Source organism: Acanthisitta chloris, unplaced genomic scaffold (assembly GCF_000695815.1).
Source record: "Acanthisitta chloris isolate BGI_N310 unplaced genomic scaffold, ASM69581v1 scaffold6627, whole genome shotgun sequence".
NCBI lineage: Eukaryota > Metazoa > Chordata > Aves > Passeriformes > Acanthisittidae > Acanthisitta > Acanthisitta chloris.
In genome coordinates, this window is record NW_008684191.1 from 16,904 (window position 1) to 24,053 (window position 7,150).

Here is a 7,150-nt window from a genome sequence, read left to right on the forward strand (position 1 = left end):
GTTCCATGACAGTACCATCACATCCACTGTCCTCTACACAGTGGGGTTCACCCTGCCCATTTTCTCTGTAAGTAGCTAATATATAGGGAGCTTTGGTGATGGGAGTAAAGTGTATGCCTTCCAAGAGCTCAGCTCTGTAACTGTGAGTTGAAGACAGTCTATATAGGCAAAGTCCCATGTATGTATAGTCATTTGCATGTCAAAGGTGCTGTTGCTACTTTTTGTTTGCACAGAAAATCTGGAACTGATCTCTTAACTGCTAGTGTCACTAATTTCGTTTGTTTTAGGAGCAGAAAAAAATGTATTGGTTAGTCTAGGTTTGTATTGCTGGAGAGAAGAATGACTCCCAAAATGCTATGGAACAGATACATTCCTTGTTCAGAATGGGTTAGTCTGGCAACTTAAACACCTGTGATGTTAAAGCTTGGCACAGTAGTTGAGTGCATGTACCCATAACTGGTGCCTGCTGCTTCCATATACTTTATACAGAAAAAAAGTTTAGTTTTGACTCAGTGGGTTTTGTTGGGTTTAAAAGTAATATGATGACTCTTTAAACCCTTTAAAATGGAATACAGAGACTGAAAATCTAATTGGTTGTAGAAAAGAGGCTCAGTGTTTTTAAGACCACATGATTTTGACAAAGAACAATTAACTCTTCAGTAGCAATATTTTAAGCCTGCTTGTATCCCAGTTTTTAGTATGGTTTGAGCTGGTTTAGAGAACTAAAATTTAGTGATTCAGAGTAGTCTTGAACCTGAGGCTACATCTTTGTTTCTGCCTGCAGTGGTTGATCAAGCCATGTGAAAGATGATATTTTATTATCTGATAAATGTATATGCTAAATTAATCAGTAAGGAGTATGTGAAGTGGGTTATGGATGGAAGCAGTCATTTAAAGCAATTAAGCATGTACCTGCAGAGCCTTTATATGCCTCTCTCTAGTTTTCCCTTTAAATGCTGATTTATTAAAGCATTCATTAGACCTATGCAGTAAACAGTGAGTAGACACAGCAGGTTGTTTTCATTAATATAGTTTCACCTTTGAGGAGAAGAGTCTGAAGTTTGTCATTTTGACAAGTACATATATCTTCAGCACACCTTTGGGGAAAATGTCTCTTCCAGTAGGTTTCACGTGTACCTTAACTGATAGATATACTGGTGAACTAACAGTTGCAGCTTTGTGCACTTTGGGACTTCTAAATTCCAGTTGCAGTTAGATAATCTTTTGAATTGTTTGATATTTTTCATCTTTTGTTTTTAGATTTGAAGTTGTTAATGTAATATAAAGTCAATTGTGAGAGTGTGGTTTTTTTTTCCTGGCTCTAAAGCAGTGGCAAAACATCTGACTTAGAGCTAATTTGTGTAAAAGTCTAAACATCTAGAGAGTGCTATGGACTAGTATAATTTTAGGTAACCTTTGTAGTTAAAGTTACAGCTTAGAATTAGATGTACCAGTGATTCCAGTCTACTCTGATGGTTTTCTGCTATGATACATCTGTAGGATTTGCACACTGAATTTTCATTGCCCTGTCTTTGTGCAAGGGACTGCAGTATGTAATTGGAACAATCACTTCTTCTGGTCTCCCTGCGGGAAAGGTTTTAAAAAAAAAGAGTTCTAAAGCAGTTGTAGTTCTGTAACAATACAGGCTAGACAGATCCTTTGTTTTTCAGTCTGAACATTTTGCAAACCTGAAAGTAACCGCTCTGTGTAGTTAACATGTTAACCTGGATTTCTAAATTTTACATTTAGAGAGCTCTTTAATCTCATGCAACAAGTGAAAAATCCCCTATGGCTTCTGAAAACTAAGGGATAGGGTAAGCCGTAGACCTGGGAAGTATGAGATATGGGATGTTACAACTTACTGAGTTGAAAGTGAGTTCCAGTTAAATGTTTTCTATCTTCAAGCTTGCCTTTATTCGGAATGAACAGGGCAAGCTGATCAGTCTGGGAATCTGACATTCAGGGTGTTCTTTGTTTTGGTCTGACTCAGTGGAGACTTGAGACTTTTCCCAAGGCAACTTAAGTTTTTGGAAGTAGTGTGTTCCAGAGTCAATATCATCAGCAGGGACACAGCTCACTTATGAAAGATTATTGGGCAATAGTGCCGATTAATGCTGTGGTTCCCTGCCAAAGCTTTCCCTGGCAGCTCTGTTCACGACCTGAAGGCTCATAACGCACTGGTGGGTTTCTATATGATGCACTGGTGAGTGAAAGTTCAAAAGTTTGTCTTCTCACTCAAAATTCTTGCACTGAGTTTCTGGGAATCAAAGTAGTTTGCCGCAACCTGCTGCTACAAAAACAGGTAATGCAAATGCTGATGTTACTGACAGGGGAAGTGTTTGTTAGAAAACAGAATTTTTATTGAGTCACTTCTTTGAGCTGAGCTCTGCTGTTTGGTTCTTCTTTGGGAGAAAGGAATGTGATGTGCCTGTAGGACTTAATTTCTTCTCCTTGAAGGAATCCAAAAAGTATTTAGGTAGTCAGGTCCATTGATTTCTAATTAGTTTAAACAAACAAACAAAAAAAACCAACACTAAAACATTCCTACGTTTGGTTTGGAAAAAAATAGTGTTTCCAGTGTCATGATACCTTCCCTAAAGGGACCTACCTAGCTTTGCTCTTGTGCCAACTTTAACCTATTAGGCTTAATGTTTTGAGAAATGTCTCCTACCATTTTAATCAGTGTTCTGACTGAAACTTTTCCCTCCTGCAGATTAGTGCAATCATACTTTGGAGGCAATTTACTAGTTTCTTTTCTAGCACAAGAAACTAATCACTTATGCTCTGTTTGTGATGTTTTTTTGGAGGAAAAATTTTATTGACAGCATTTATTTGATTAATCAGCATAAGCACTTACTGGGCTAATTTATGTGTCTTGAGGGACAAATGTAGCTACTGCAGTGATAGAGACTGATAAATCAGGGGGCTAATGAAACCTATTGAAGACTGTTGGATTGGTAGATGTGCTTTTTTTTTCAGCAGAGTCGAAGCTTTATGTCCCACTGTAGGTAGTTTTGCAGCTAATTGAAATGAAGCCTGCTGTTGACACTAGAGTAAACTTCAATTTAACTTTCAGGTTTCAGGTTACTTCTAAGTAATTTTATTATGCTCTGAACAAGACTCTGCCTCTTACCTGGTAAATGTGTTAGTGATTCCAGTCTATTATGGTATTTTTCTGCTGTGTTACTTTTGTATCCTCATTGTTTTTTGGTGTATTTATGCCATTGGACACCTCTTTGGGCAATGCTGTTGAATTTCACAATCTGTCATGAGTTCCATTTGATACTAACAGTTCATCTTGTACTACTACAGATCAGCATCATCTCTGAACCCTTGTTTATTCTGAGGAATAAGCTGCCAATTTCTGTTTAAAGCCAATACAATAATAACCCATGTTTTTACTGGGTGAAGGGTTAATGTGCAGGGTGATGCGCTTTGATTGATGAATTGGTGAATTGATGAGTTATTCCTTGGTGAGAGCAGTGCTGTGGGGCACAGATGCTGAGAATCAGCAGCATCCAGCTTTGGCTCACTTTCTGTTCTGTCCATGATGAGGGTGTTCTGGTGGGCCTGGTTTGCAATCAGGTGAGGGAGGATCTGAAGAGCACCATTTCCAGTTTGGTGGTACTTGTACAGATCACTCTTACCAGATGCTGTCCATTTTAAATACATCAGCTGTAACAAGTTGCTTGTTGGCTCTGTGGACTTGATGATATTGTACCTTTCTCAATCCTTCAGGTACATTTCTTAATACAGTGATGGAGAATGATGACAGTGTATGAAACTGTGTAAGGTAGTTGGCATTCTGACAGTGGAAAGACCTCTAGCCAAGGGCTTTTAAAATGCTGAGTTAAGCTTGGTCATAGCTATGAGAAAGTCAAGCAGTCACAGTGGTATGGAGTTATTTTTGAAGGTGTTATTTAGTAGTGTATACAAAAGGGAAGAATGGAATAGGGAGAAGTGTAGGTGGAGGGAGTTGTAACTTCAAGTGTTGTAATTTAATAAGGAACCAACAAACCCAAACAGTCTAGCAAAGATTTTTCTTTGTCTCAAGTCTGATACCTAGCTACTAATGATTTGCTGTTGACATCCAGGACTTAGACCAGAGACTCAAGGGGGTGTTGTAAAAGGGAAGTGACCGTACCAGAAACCAGAGACAAACAACAGGGAAAGTAAAGGACAGATGGGGAGTGTTCCTTTTCGTGCTGCCTCTTGTTTTCCTTCCTTTTGCACACCTCATTGTACCTCTTTCTGTTCTGCTTTGAGCAGTAAAATTCTCATGCAGAGAGATGGCTTTCACCCATCTTCTCTGGAGAAAGCTGAATGACAAAATGCAGCAGTTGATCTTGGTGAACTGTGGAGTGATGGTGTATTTCTTGGTAGGTGCTCTCCTGAACTCTAAAACTCCTATAAGAATTGGAAAGTAGTGTTGTTCTGGTACTGAGGTGAAGTCAAAGTCTTAACTTAATCTGTGAAGAGCTGTGTGATGCCATACCCAACCTCCACAGAATGTGAGCAGTAATACTCAACTCAAAAGTTTTAACCAAGCTTTCACAAAACGTGTTTTTCCAGGCAGGATTTCTAATGTTCAATTGAGTACTGTGCATGTTTTTGCTGATGCAGTTAGTAATGAAATCTCTGCAGCATATTCAGGGGAAAAGTTAACTTCTACCTTCTGTTTGAATTTCTGGTGTAAGAGGGCTTAAACCTCAAAGTACTACATATGCCTAGCCTAGGTGTTACTTCTAGTTTAAAGCTACAGCGATAAAGTTGGCATTAGATCTAATAACACAAAAGTGGTGACAGCTTTTCTTGAGGTGCTGGGAGAGAAAACAGAATCTTTTAAATTTGTTTTCTTTCTGAACTCTGGAGAAAGACTATTGCTGCCCACTGCTTAAGCACAGATATTCAAAGCTTCTTTGTCAGAATCATACCCACTGTTTCCTGGTGTCAATCACATCTGTTCTTATCCTAATCCTTTTGAAACACCAGGAAGATGGACTACTCAGTATAAAGGCAGGATTTTTTCTTAGGAAATACCATTCTTTAGATCTGTATATTCAAATTATGAGATAAAAAATCCTTGAGTGGATAAATAATTCATTGAACTGAGAGTAGTGGACAGTAGGAGTAAGTGCTCCTTAGTCTTTGCAAGGGAGGAAGGTACCAAGTAGAGCTCTCTGGGTGTCTGCCCTGTTCACTAGAGTTGTAAATGCCCTGGAGGAGGTGTGTGCAGTGAGGCAGTGAAGTAGGAAACTCAGAGCAGTATGTACTAAATAGGGCAATAACATAGCTGGTAAAAACAGTGTGGATAAATGTCAAGTGATAATCTTCCTGAGGAGAGTGGAAAGGACAGCTCGAGGGAGGTGTATAATCTGATGTTCTCTCTTTTCATAGTGGTAATGGTCAGCTTTTAGTTCTGTGGAGAGATCAACTTCATGCCCAGTAACAGTGAAGAAACCTAATCAAGATTAGAAATTTGGAAAGAAATAGACCTGTGTCATACAGGATATTTATGGAAAAAACCCTCTAACATAATCACTCAGAAATCATTCCTGTTTGTGAGGAAATCTAATCCATTATACTGTATGAGTCAGACTTTTGGCCAAGTGTATTATAATTGTTTAAAATACTTAATCTTATCAGTTAAGCTGCTCGTGGTTCTACCTCTTGTATACTGACTGAAACATTTCAGAAGCCTGTGTATATTTCTCCGTTTAGCTTTCTTAGCAGCTGTGTTTGTAGTTCCTTAAGTCTTGGTTGCTTGTTGGATCCGTATTGCTCTTATTTTCTGATAACTACTGCCTATGCAGTGAGCTGATTTACAGCACTTAGGTACTGCTGAACTGTGCAAAACCAGACTCTGCTTGGATTTGAGATAATGAGGAGTGTACCTTAGCAGCCCTTTTCTGTCTGCATTTGAGACAGATGAAGTAAGAACCCTGCCCGTGGCAGCGGGGGTTAGAACTAGATGATTTGTAATGTCTTTTCCAACCCCTAAAATTCTATGATTCTATGAAAACCAAACACATTTGCCAATTGTGATTGAATTTCAGAAGAAATTCTTGTCAGGTGGTTAAAAGTGTTAATACCTTTGCAAAGACTGTCTAATGGTCACACTATTGTGTTGATCTACAACTACCACAGGAAGCAAACATTATTTTCCCCTTGTTATTTTGAACTGAGAAGCTCCCAGCTCCACGGAGTTGTTTAACCTCCAAGTGCATGACTCTGAGCTCATTACTGCACAAATCTCCATGTGTTCTCTTGCTTCAGTCTTCAGGTGTTGTTTTGCAGGCAGAACTGGCTGGCCTTGATCTTCCACTGTATCAAAGAATTGCCAGCCCTGTCAGCAGTACATGTGCTATTTACTCATTAAGGATGCATATGCACTGCATTACACCAGGTGTGTTGGCTTTATCCTTGAGATTACCCTACAGGTAACCTCTTCCCAACCTTATAATTCCTCTTCACATATGTGTTGTCATTTTGCCTTTAGGCAGTTTCTTCACTGTGTTATAATTGACTTAGAAGATGAAGCATCAGGGATGCTTTTTGGTATTGTCATATGGGATGTATTCAGCGGAGAGACTTTAATATTTCTCTGCTGTTCCCACTTCTTATCTAAAAGGAGTACTTAAACCCCACAATTTCTTCTGCTTTCAGGTAAAACTGAGCACAACTAATTTTTACTAGTGCTGCATTTTAATATGCCAAACTCTGCCCTAAGAAGCTGCAGCTTGTTTAGGGGCAAAATAGATATCTGCAGGATGTTGTATGACCTTTCTTTTAACTTATTGTGACAACAAGTGACTGGCAGATGAACAAGATTTCTTTTCCCACTAATATACTGTTGAACTTTTGCTACTTTTCCTTGAGAAACTACTTTAGATGTGGATAAATCGTCTGTCAGAGTAAACCACCTCCTCTAGTACTGCTTGAATTTGTTGCTCAGTTGTATCTGTGACACTAAAAATGTTGACAATACTGATAGTTGTTACTATTATGAGAACACAATCATTTGGTATCTGCAGCTGCATCCAGTCCTCCAGTATCAGGAGCTTTCAGCCTAGCAAATTGCTGCTGTGATGCAAGAACTTACTCCTCTTGTCTGAAATTATATCTCTCAGGGTGAAAAACATGTTTATCA